This window comes from Gorilla gorilla, chromosome 14 (genome assembly GCF_029281585.2).
Source record: "Gorilla gorilla gorilla isolate KB3781 chromosome 14, NHGRI_mGorGor1-v2.1_pri, whole genome shotgun sequence".
In the NCBI taxonomy this organism is placed as follows: Eukaryota; Metazoa; Chordata; class Mammalia; order Primates; family Hominidae; genus Gorilla; species Gorilla gorilla.
In genome coordinates this window covers 5,067,848-5,081,350 of record NC_073238.2, presented here as the reverse complement: position 1 = coordinate 5,081,350, position 13,503 = coordinate 5,067,848, and positions in this window count along the sequence as shown.

Here is a 13,503-nt window from a genome sequence, read left to right as displayed (position 1 = left end):
TCTGCACTGGGCACCCAGGTGACAGGCTCTTGTCTGTGATCTGCCTAAGGGGGCACTGTGACATCATAATTCTTCACTGGTCACCCAGGTGGCAGACCCTTGTCCGTTATCTGCCTAAGGGGGCATTGTGACATCATAACTCTGCACTGGTCACCCAGGTGACAGACCCTTGTCTGTGATCTGCCTAAGACGCCATTGTGACATCATAACCATGCACTGGTCTCGCAGCTGACAGACCATTGGCTGTGATCTGCCTAAGGGGCCAGTGTGACGTCATAATTCTGCACTTGTCACCCAGGTGACAGACCGTTGTCTTTCATCTGCCTAAGTGGGCATTGTGACATCATCATTCGGCACTGGTCACCCAGGTGACAGACCCTTGTCTGTCTTGTCTGTGATCTGCGTAAGTCGGCATTGTGACATCATAACTCTGCACTGGTCACCTAAGTGACAGAACCTGGTCTGTAATCTGCCTAAGTGGTCATTGGAACATCATAACCCTGTGCTGGTCACCCAGGTGACAGAACCTTGTCTGTGATCTGACTAATGGGGAATTATGACATCATAACTCTGCACTGGTCACCCAGGTGACAGACCCTTGTCTGTGATCTGCCTAAGGGGGCATTTTCACATCATAAGTGTGCACTGGTCATCCAGGTGACAGACGCTTGTCTATGATCAGCCTAAGGGGTTATTGTGACATCATAACTCTGCCTTGGTCACCCTGGTGACAAACCCATGCCTGTGACCTGCCTAAGGGGGCACTGTGACATCATAACTCTGCACTGGTCACCCAGGTGACAGAACCTTGTCTCTGATCTGCCTAAGGGGGCATTGTCACATCACTATACTGCACGAGTCACCCAGGTGACAGACCCTTGTCTGTGATCTGATTAAGGGGGCATTGTGACATCATAATTCTGCACTGGTCATCGTGGTGACAGACCCTTGTCTCTGATCTGCCTAAGGAGCCATTGTGATATCATAACTCTGCCCTGGTCACCCATGGGACAGACCTTTGTCTGTGATCTGCCTAAGGGGACATTGTGACATCATAATTCTGTGCCTTTCACCCAGGTGACAGACCCTTGTCTGTGATGAGGCGTATGGGGCATTGTGACATCATAATTCTGCACTGGTCATCGTGGTGACAGACCCTTGTCTCTGATCTGCCTAAGGAGCCATTGTGATATCATAACTCTGCCCTGGTCACCCATGGGACAGACCTTTGTCTGTGATCTGCCTAAGGGGACATTGTGACATCATAATTCTGCGCCTTTCACCCAGGTGACAGACCCTTGTCTTTGATCTGCCTAAGTTGGCAAAGTGACCACATAAATCTGCACTGGTCACCCAGGTGACAGACCCTTGTCTGTGATGAGGCGTATGGGGCATTGTGACATCATAATTGTGCACTGGTCACCCAGGTGACAGACCCATGGCTGTGATCTGCCTATGGGGGCACAGTGACACAATAACACTGCACTGGTCACAGTGGTGACAGACCATCTTCTGTGATCTGCCTAAGGGGGCACTGTGACACCATAACTCTGCACTGGTCACAGTGGTGACAGACCCTTTTGTGTGATCTGCCTAAGCGGGCATTGTAACATCATAACTCTGCACTGGTCACGCAGGTGACAGGCGCTTGTTTGTGATTTCACTAAGGGGGTAATGTGACTTTATAACTCTGCAATGGTCACACAGGTGACAAGCCCTTGTCTGTGATCTGCCTAAGGGGTCATTGTGACATCATAACTCTGCACTGGGATCACAGGTGAAATGCACCTCTCTGTGATCTGCCAAAGGGGGTATTGTGACATCATAACTCTGCACTGGGCTCCCAGGTGACAGGCCCTTGTCTGATCTGACTAACGGGGCATTGTGACTTCATAACTCTTCACTCGGCACCCAGGTGACAGGCCCTTGTGTGTGATCTCCCTAAGGGGGCATTGTGACATCATAACTCTGCACTGGTCACCCAGGAGACAGACCCTTGTGTCTGATCCGCCTAAGGGGGAATTGTGACATCATAACTGTGCACTGGTCACCCTGGTGACACACCCTTGTCTGTAATCTGCCTAAGGGGGCATTGTGACATCATACCTCTGCGCTGGTCACCCAGGTGACAAGCCCTTGTCTGTGATTTGCCTATGGAGGCATTGTGACATCATCACTCTGCACTGGTTGCCCTGGTGACAGACCCTTGTCTGTTATCTGCCTAAGGGGCATTGTGACATCATTATTCTGCACGGTCACCCAGGGGACAGGCCCTAATGTGTGATCTGCCTAAGGGGGCATTGTGACATCATAACTCTGCACTGGTCACCACGGTGACAGACCCACGTCTGTGATCTGCGTAAGGGGCATTGTGAAATCATAATTGTGCACTGGTCACCCAGGTGACAGACCCATTTCTGTGATCTGCCTAAGGGGGCACTGTGACACCATAACTCTGCACTGCTCACAGTGGTGACAGACCCTTGTCTGTGATCTGCCTAAGGGGGCATTGTAACATCATAACTCTGCACTGGTCACACAGGTGACAGGCGCTTGTTTTTGATTTGACTAAGGGGGTAATATGACTTTATAACTATGCAATGGTCACTCAGGTGACAGGCCCTTGTCTGAGATCTGCCTAACCGGGCACTGTGACATCATAACTCTGCACTGGGATCACAGGTGAAATGCCCCGGTCTGTGATCTGCCAAAGGGGGTATTGTGACATCATAACTCTGCACTGGGCACCCAGGTGACAGGCCCATGTCTGATCTGACTAAGGGGGCATTGTGACATCATAACTCTGCACTGGGCACCCAGGTGACAGGCCTTTGTCTGCGATCTGAAAAGGGGGCATTGTGACATCATATCTCTCCTCTGGTAAGCCGTGTGACAGAACCTTGTCTGTGATCTGCCTAAGGGGGCATTGTGACATCATAACTCTGCACGGGTCACCCAGGTGACACACCCTTCTCTGTGATCTGCCTAAAGGGGCATTGTGACATCATAACTCTACACTGGTCACGCAGGTGACAGACCCTTGTCTGTGATCTGCCTAAGGGGCCATTGTGATATAATAACCGTGCACTGGTCACGTAGTTGACAGACCCCTGTCTGTGATCAGCCTAAGGGGGCATTGTGATGTCATAATTCTGCATTTGTCACCCAGGTGACAGACCCTTGTCTGTGATCTGCCTAAGTGGGCATTGTGGCATCATAACTCTGCACTGGTCACCTAGGTGACCGAACCATGTCTGTAATCTGCCTAAGTGTTCATTGGAACATCATAACTCTGCGCTGGTCACCCAGGTGACAGACCCTTGTCTGTGATCGGCCTAAGGGGTCATTGTGACCTCATAACTCTGCCCTGGTCACCCTGGTGACAAACCCATGCCCGTGACCTGCCTAAGGGGGCATTGTGACATCATAACTCTGCACTGCTCACCCAGGTGACAGACTCTTGTCTGTGATCTGCCTAAGGGGGCATTGAGACATCATAACCCTGCTCGGGTCACCCATGTGACTCGCCCTTGAATGTGATCTGCCTAAGGGGTCATTGTGACCTCATAACTCTGCACTGGTCACCCAGGTGACATACCCTCGTCTGTGATCTGCCTAAGGGGGCATTGTTGTATAAGTCTGCACTGGGCACGCCGGTGACAGGCCCTTGTCTCTGATCTGCCTCAGGGGGCATAGTGACATTATAACACTACACTCGTCACCCATTGGACAGACCCTTGTCTGTGATCTGTCTAAGGGGGCATTGTGATATCATAACACTGCCCGGGTCACCCTGGTGGCAGACCTTTGTCTTTTTTCTGCCTAAGGGGATATTGTGACATCATAACCCTGCAAGGGTCACCCAGGTGACAGACCCTTCTCTGTGATCTGCCTAAGGGGGCATTGTGACATCATAACTCTGCACTGGTCACGCAGGTGTCAGACCCTTGTCTGTGATCTGTCTAAAGGGGCATTGTGACATCGTAACTCTGCATTGGACACCAAGGTGAGAGACCATTGTCTGTGATCTGCCTACGGTGGCGTAGTGACATCATAAATCTGCACTGGTCACCCAGGTGACAGACCCTTGTCTTTGGTCTGCTTAAGGGTGCATTGTGACATAATAACTCCCCACTGGTCGCCCATGTGACAGACCCTTCAATGTGATCTGCCTAAGGGGTCATTGTGACATCATAAGTCTGCACTGGTCACCCAGGTGACAGACCCTTGTCTTTGGTCTGCTTAAGGGTGCATTGTGACATCATAACTCCCCACTGGTCGCCCATGTGACAGACCCTTCAATGTGATCTGCCTAAGGGGTCATTGTGACATCATAAGTCTGCACTGGTCACCCAGGTGACAGACATTTTTCTGTGATCTGCAAAAGGGGGCACTGTGACATCATAAGTCTGCACTGAGCACCCTGGTGACAGGCCCTTGTCAGTGATCTGCTAAGGGGGCATTGTAACATCATAACTCTGCAATCGTCATCCAGGTGACGGACCCTTGAATGTGATCTGCCTAAGGGGTCATTGTGACATCATAACTCTGCACTGGTCACCCAGGTGACAGACATTTGTCTTTGATCTGCCTAAGGGTGCATTGTGACATCATAATTCTGCACTGGGCACCCAGGTGACAGGCTCTTGTCTGTGATCTGCCTAAGGGGGCACTGTGACATCATAATTCTTCACTGGTCACCCAGGTGGCAGACCCTTGTCCGTTATCTGCCTAAGGGGGCATTGTGACATCATAACCCTGCACTGGTCACCCAGGTGACAGACCCTTGTCTGTGATCTGCCTAAGACGCCATTGTGACATCATAACCATGCACTGGTCTCGCAGCTGACAGACCATTGGCTGTGATCTGCCTAAGGGGGCAGTGTGACGTCATAATTCTGCACTTGTCACCCAGGTGACAGACCGTTGTCTTTCATCTGCCTAAGTGGGCATTGTGACATCATCATTCGGCACTGGTCACCCAGGTGACAGACCCTTGTCTGTCTTGTCTGTGATCTGCGTAAGTCGGCATTGTGACATCATAACTCTGCACTGGTCACCTAAGTGACAGAACCTGGTCTGTAATCTGCCTAAGTGGTCATTGGAACATCATAACCCTGTGCTGGTCACCCAGGTGACAGAACCTTGTCTGTGATCTGACTAATGGGGAATTATGACATCATAACTCTGCACTGGTCACCCAGGTGACAGACCCTTGTCTGTGATCTGCCTAAGGGGGCATTTTCACATCATAACTGTGCACTGGTCATCCAGGTGACAGACGCTTGTCTATGATCAGCCTAAGGGGTTATTGTGACATCATAACTCTGCCTTGGTCACCCTGGTGACAAACCCATGCCTGTGACCTGCCTAAGGGGGCACTGTGACATCATAACTCTGCACTGGTCACCCAGGTGACAGAACCTTGTCTCTGATCTGCCTAAGGGGGCATTGTCACATCACTATACTGCACGAGTCACCCAGGTGACAGACCCTTGTCTGTGATCTGATTAAGGGGGCATTGTGACATCATAATTCTGCACTGGTCATCGTGGTGACAGACCCTTGTCTCTGATCTGCCTAAGGAGCCATTGTGATATCATAACTCTGCCCTGGTCACCCATGGGACAGACCTTTGTCTGTGATCTGCCTAAGGGGACATTGTGACATCATAATTCTGTGCCTTTCACCCAGGTGACAGACCCTTGTCTTTGATCTGCCTAAGTTGGCAAAGTGACCACATAAATCTGCACTGGTCACCCAGGTGACAGACCCTTGTCTGTGATGAGGCGTATGGGGCATTGTGACATCATAATTCTGCACTGGTCATCGTGGTGACAGACCCTTGTCTCTGATCTGCCTAAGGAGCCATTGTGATATCATAACTCTGCCCTGGTCACCCATGGGACAGACCTTTGTCTGTGATCTGCCTAAGGGGACATTGTGACATCATAATTCTGCGCCTTTCACCCAGGTGACAGACCCTTGTCTTTGATCTGCCTAAGTTGGCAAAGTGACCACATAAATCTGCACTGGTCACCCAGGTGACAGACCCTTGTCTGTGATGAGGCGTATGGGGCATTGTGACATCATAATTGTGCACTGGTCACCCAGGTGACAGACCCATGGCTGTGATCTGCCTATGGGGGCACAGTGACACAATAACACTGCACTGGTCACAGTGGTGACAGACCATCTTCTGTGATCTGCCTAAGGGGGCACTGTGACACCATAACTCTGCACTGGTCACAGTGGTGACAGACCCTTTTGTGTGATCTGCCTAAGCGGGCATTGTAACATCATAACTCTGCACTGGTCACGCAGGTGACAGGCGCTTGTTTGTGATTTCACTAAGGGGGTAATGTGACTTTATAACTCTGCAATGGTCACACAGGTGACAAGCCCTTGTCTGTGATCTGCCTAAGGGGTCATTGTGACATCATAACTCTGCACTGGGATCACAGGTGAAATGCACCTCTCTGTGATCTGCCAAAGGGGGTATTGTGACATCATAACTCTGCACTGGGCACCCAGGTGACAGGCCCTTGTCTGATCTGACTAACGGGGCATTGTGACTTCATAACTCTTCACTCGGCACCCAGGTGACAGGCCCTTGTGTGTGATCTCCCTAAGGGGGCATTGTGACATCATAACTCTGCACTGGTCACCCAGGAGACAGACCCTTGTGTCTGATCCGCCTAAGGGGGAATTGTGACATCATAACTCTGCACTGGTCACCCTGGTGACACACCCTTGTCTGTAATCTGCCTAAGGGGGCATTGTGACATCATACCTCTGCGCTGGTCACCCAGGTGACAAGCCCTTGTCTGTGATTTGCCTATGGAGGCATTGTGACATCATCACTCTGCACTGGTTGCCCTGGTGACAGACCCTTGTCTGTTATCTGCCTAAGGGGCATTGTGACATCATTATTCTGCACGGTCACCCAGGGGACAGGCCCTAATGTGTGATCTGCCTAAGGGGGCATTGTGACATCATAACTCTGCACTGGTCACCACGGTGACAGACCCACGTCTGTGATCTGCGTAAGGGGCATTGTGAAATCATAATTGTGCACTGGTCACCCAGGTGACAGACCCATTTCTGTGATCTGCCTAAGGGGGCACTGTGACACCATAACTCTGCACTGCTCACAGTGGTGACAGACCCTTGTCTGTGATCTGCCTAAGGGGGCATTGTAACATCATAACTCTGCACTGGTCACACAGGTGACAGGCGCTTGTTTTTGATTTGACTAAGGGGGTAATATGACTTTATAACTATGCAATGGTCACTCAGGTGACAGGCCCTTGTCTGAGATCTGCCTAACCGGGCACTGTGACATCATAACTCTGCACTGGGATCACAGGTGAAATGCCCCGGTCTGTGATCTGCCAAAGGGGGTATTGTGACATCATAACTCTGCACTGGGCACCCAGGTGACAGGCCCATGTCTGATCTGACTAAGGGGGCATTGTGACATCATAACTCTGCACTGGGCACCCAGGTGACAGGCCTTTGTCTGCGATCTGAAAAGGGGGCATTGTGACATCATATCTCTCCTCTGGTAAGCCGTGTGACAGAACCTTGTCTGTGATCTGCCTAAGGGGGCATTGTGACATCATAACTCTGCACGGGTCACCCAGGTGACACACCCTTCTCTGTGATCTGCCTAAAGGGGCATTGTGACATCATAACTCTACACTGGTCACGCAGGTGACAGACCCTTGTCTGTGATCTGCCTAAGGGGCCATTGTGATATAATAACCGTGCACTGGTCACGTAGTTGACAGACCCCTGTCTGTGATCAGCCTAAGGGGGCATTGTGATGTCATAATTCTGCATTTGTCACCCAGGTGACAGACCCTTGTCTGTGATCTGCCTAAGTGGGCATTGTGGCATCATAACTCTGCACTGGTCACCTAGGTGACCGAACCATGTCTGTAATCTGCCTAAGTGTTCATTGGAACATCATAACTCTGCGCTGGTCACCCAGGTGACAGACCCTTGTCTGTGATCGGCCTAAGGGGTCATTGTGACCTCATAACTCTGCCCTGGTCACCCTGGTGACAAACCCATGCCCGTGACCTGCCTAAGGGGGCATTGTGACATCATAACTCTGCACTGCTCACCCAGGTGACAGACTCTTGTCTGTGATCTGCCTAAGGGGGCATTGAGACATCATAACCCTGCTCGGGTCACCCATGTGACTCGCCCTTGAATGTGATCTGCCTAAGGGGTCATTGTGACCTCATAACTCTGCACTGGTCACCCAGGTGACATACCCTCGTCTGTGATCTGCCTAAGGGGGCATTGTTGTATAAGTCTGCACTGGGCACGCCGGTGACAGGCCCTTGTCTCTGATCTGCCTCAGGGGGCATAGTGACATTATAACACTACACTCGTCACCCATTGGACAGACCCTTGTCTGTGATCTGTCTAAGGGGGCATTGTGATATCATAACACTGCCCGGGTCACCCTGGTGGCAGACCTTTGTCTTTTTTCTGCCTAAGGGGATATTGTGACATCATAACCCTGCAAGGGTCACCCAGGTGACAGACCCTTCTCTGTGATCTGCCTAAGGGGGCATTGTGACATCATAACTCTGCACTGGTCACGCAGGTGTCAGACCCTTGTCTGTGATCTGTCTAAAGGGGCATTGTGACATCGTAACTCTGCATTGGACACCAAGGTGAGAGACCATTGTCTGTGATCTGCCTACGGTGGCGTAGTGACATCATAAATCTGCACTGGTCACCCAGGTGACAGACCCTTGTCTTTGGTCTGCTTAAGGGTGCATTGTGACATAATAACTCCCCACTGGTCGCCCATGTGACAGACCCTTCAATGTGATCTGCCTAAGGGGTCATTGTGACATCATAAGTCTGCACTGGTCACCCAGGTGACAGACCCTTGTCTTTGGTCTGCTTAAGGGTGCATTGTGACATCATAACTCCCCACTGGTCGCCCATGTGACAGACCCTTCAATGTGATCTGCCTAAGGGGTCATTGTGACATCATAAGTCTGCACTGGTCACCCAGGTGACAGACATTTTTCTGTGATCTGCAAAAGGGGGCACTGTGACATCATAAGTCTGCACTGAGCACCCTGGTGACAGGCCCTTGTCAGTGATCTGCTAAGGGGGCATTGTAACATCATAACTCTGCAATCGTCATCCAGGTGACGGACCCTTGAATGTGATCTGCCTAAGGGGTCATTGTGACATCATAACTCTGCACTGGTCACCCAGGTGACAGACATTTGTCTTTGATCTGCCTAAGGGTGCATTGTGACATCATAATTCTGCACTGGGCACCCAGGTGACAGGCTCTTGTCTGTGATCTGCCTAAGGGGGCACTGTGACATCATAATTCTTCACTGGTCACCCAGGTGGCAGACCCTTGTCCGTTATCTGCCTAAGGGGGCATTGTGACATCATAACCCTGCACTGGTCACCCAGGTGACAGACCCTTGTCTGTGATCTGCCTAAGACGCCATTGTGACATCATAACCATGCACTGGTCTCGCAGCTGACAGACCATTGGCTGTGATCTGCCTAAGGGGGCAGTGTGACGTCATAATTCTGCACTTGTCACCCAGGTGACAGACCGTTGTCTTTCATCTGCCTAAGTGGGCATTGTGACATCATCATTCGGCACTGGTCACCCAGGTGACAGACCCTTGTCTGTCTTGTCTGTGATCTGCGTAAGTCGGCATTGTGACATCATAACTCTGCACTGGTCACCTAAGTGACAGAACCTGGTCTGTAATCTGCCTAAGTGGTCATTGGAACATCATAACCCTGTGCTGGTCACCCAGGTGACAGAACCTTGTCTGTGATCTGACTAATGGGGAATTATGACATCATAACTCTGCACTGGTCACCCAGGTGACAGACCCTTGTCTGTGATCTGCCTAAGGGGGCATTTTCACATCATAACTGTGCACTGGTCATCCAGGTGACAGACGCTTGTCTATGATCAGCCTAAGGGGTTATTGTGACATCATAACTCTGCCTTGGTCACCCTGGTGACAAACCCATGCCCGTGACCTGCCTAAGGGGGCACTGTGACATCATAACTCTGCACTGGTCACCCAGGTGACAGACCCTTGTCTCTGATAGGCCTAAGGGGGCATTGTCACATCACTACACTGCACGAGTCACCCAGGTGACAGACCCTTGTCTGCGATCTGATTAAGGGGGCATTGTGACATCATAATTCTGCACTGGTCATCGTGGTGACAGACCCTTGTCTCTGATCTGCCTAAGGAGCCATTGTGATATCATAACTCTGCCCTGGTCACCCATGGGACAGACCTTTGTCTGTGATCTGCCTAAGGGGACATTGTGACATCATAATTCTGCGCCTTTCACCCAGGTGACAGACCCTTGTCTTTGATCTGCCTAAGTTGGCAAAGTGACCACATAAATCTGCACTGGTCACCCAGGTGACAGACCCTTGTCTGTGATGAGGCGTATGGGGCATTGTGACATCATAATTGTGCACTGGTCACCCAGGTGACAGACCCATGGCTGTGATCTGCCTATGGGGGCACAGTGACACAATAACACTGCACTGGTCACAGTGGTGACAGACCATCTTCTGTGATCTGCCTAAGGGGGCACTGTGACACCATAACTCTGCACTGGTCACAGTGGTGACAGACCCTTTTGTGTGATCTGCCTAAGCGGGCATTGTAACATCATAACTCTGCACTGGTCACGCAGGTGACAGGCGCTTGTTTGTGATTTCACTAAGGGGGTAATGTGACTTTATAACTCTGCAATGGTCACACAGGTGACAAGCCCTTGTCTGTGATCTGCCTAAGGGGTCATTGTGACATCATAACTCTGCACTGGGATCACAGGTGAAATGCACCTCACTGTGATCTGCCAAAGGGGGTATTGTGACATCATAACTCTGCACTGGGCACCCAGGTGACAGGCCCTTGTCTGATCTGACTAACGGGGCATTGTGACTTCATAACTCTTCACTCGGCACCCAGGTGACAGGCCCTTGTGTGTGATCTCCCTAAGGGGGCATTGTGACATCATAACTCTGCACTGGTCACCCAGGAGACAGACCCTTGTGTCTGATCCGCCTAAGGGGGAATTGTGACATCATAACTGTGCACTGGTCACCCTGGTGACACACCCTTGTCTGTAATCTGCCTAAGGGGGCATTGTGACATCATACCTCTGCGCTGGTCACCCAGTTGACAAGCCCTTGTCTGTGATTTGCCTATGGAGGCATTGTGACATCATCACTCTGCACTGGTTGCCCTGGTGACAGACCCTTGTCTGTTATCTGCCTAAGGGGCATTGTGACATCATAATTCTGCACGGTCACCCAGGGGACAGGCCCTAATGTGTGATCTGCCTAAGGGGGCATTGTGACATCATAACTCTGCACTGGTCACCACGGTGACAGACCCTTGTCTGTGATCTGCGTAAGGGGCATTGTGAAATCATAATTGTGCACTGGTCACCCAGGAGACAGACCCTTGTGTCTGATCCGCCTAAGGGGGAATTGTGACATCATAACTGTGCACTGGTCACCCTGGTGACACACCCTTGTCTGTAATCTGCCTAAGGGGGCATTGTGACATCATACCTCTGCGCTGGTCACCCAGGTGACAAGCCCTTGTCTGTGATTTGCCTATGGAGGCATTGTGACATCATCACTCTGCACTGGTTGCCCTGGTGACAGACCCTTGTCTGTTATCTGCCTAAGGGGCATTGTGACATCATAATTCTGCACGGTCACCCAGGGGACAGGCCCTAATGTGTGATCTGCCTAAGGGGGCATTGTGACATCATAACTCTGCACTGGTCACCACGGTGACAGACCCACGTCTGTGATCTGCGTAAGGGGCATTGTGAAATCATAATTGTGCACTGGTCACCCAGGTGACAGACCCATTTCTGTGATCTGCCTAAGGGGGCACTGTGACACCATAACTCTGCACTGCTCACAGTGGTGACAGACCCTTGTCTGTGATCTGCCTAAGGGGGCATTGTAACATCATAACTCTGCACTGGTCACACAGGTGACAGGCGCTTGTTTTTGATTTGACTAAGGGGGTAATATGACTTTATAACTATGCAATGGTCACTCAGGTGACAGGCCCTTGTCTGAGATCTGCCTAACCGGGCACTGTGACATCATAACTCTGCACTGGGATCACAGGTGAAATGCCCCGTTCTGTGATCTGCCAAAGGGGGTATTGTGACATCATAACTCTGCACTGGGCACCCAGGTGACAGGCCTTTGTCTGCGATCTGAAAAGGGGGCATTGTGACATCATATCTCTCCTCTGGTAAGCCGTGTGACAGAACCTTGTCTGTGATCTGCCTAAGGGGGCATTGTGACATCATAACTCTGCACTGGGCACCCAGGTGACAGGCCTTTGTCTGCGATCTGAAAAGGGGGCATTGTGACATCATATCTCTCCTCTGGTAAGCCGTGTGACAGAACCTTGTCTGTGATCTGCCTAAGGGGGCATTGTGACATCATAACTCTGCACTGCTCACCCAGGTGACAGACTCTTGTCTGTGATCTGCCTAAGGGGGCATTGAGACATCATAACCCTGCTCGGGTCACCCATGTGACTCGCCCTTGAATGTGATCTGCCTAAGGGGTCATTGTGACCTCATAACTCTGCACTGGTCACCCAGGTGACATACCCTCGTCTGTGATCTGCCTAAGGGGGCATTGTTGTATAAGTCTGCACTGGGCACGCCGGTGACAGGCCCTTGTCTCTGATCTGCCTCAGGGGGCATAGTGACATTATAACACTACACTCGTCACCCATTGGACAGACCCTTGTCTGTGATCTGTCTAAGGGGGCATTGTGATATCATAACACTGCCCGGGTCACCCTGGTGGCAGACCTTTGTCTTTTTTCTGCCTAAGGGGATATTGTGACATCATAACCCTGCAAGGGTCACCCAGGTGACAGACCCTTCTCTGTGATCTGCCTAAGGGGGCATTGTGACATCATAACTCTGCACTGGTCACGCAGGTGTCAGACCCTTGTCTGTGATCTGTCTAAAGGGGCATTGTGACATCGTAACTCTGCATTGGACACCAAGGTGAGAGACCATTGTCTGTGATCTGCCTACGGTGGCGTAGTGACATCATAAATCTGCACTGGTCACCCAGGTGACAGACCCTTGTCTTTGGTCTGCTTAAGGGTGCATTGTGACATAATAACTCCCCACTGGTCGCCCATGTGACAGACCCTTCAATGTGATCTGCCTAAGGGGTCATTGTGACATCATAAGTCTGCACTGGTCACCCAGGTGACAGACCCTTGTCTTTGGTCTGCTTAAGGGTGCATTGTGACATCATAACTCCCCACTGGTCGCCCATGTGACAGACCCTTCAATGTGATCTGCCTAAGGGGTCATTGTGACATCATAAGTCTGCACTGGTCACCCAGGTGACAGACATTTTTCTGTGATCTGCAAAAGGGGGCACTGTGACATCATAAGTCT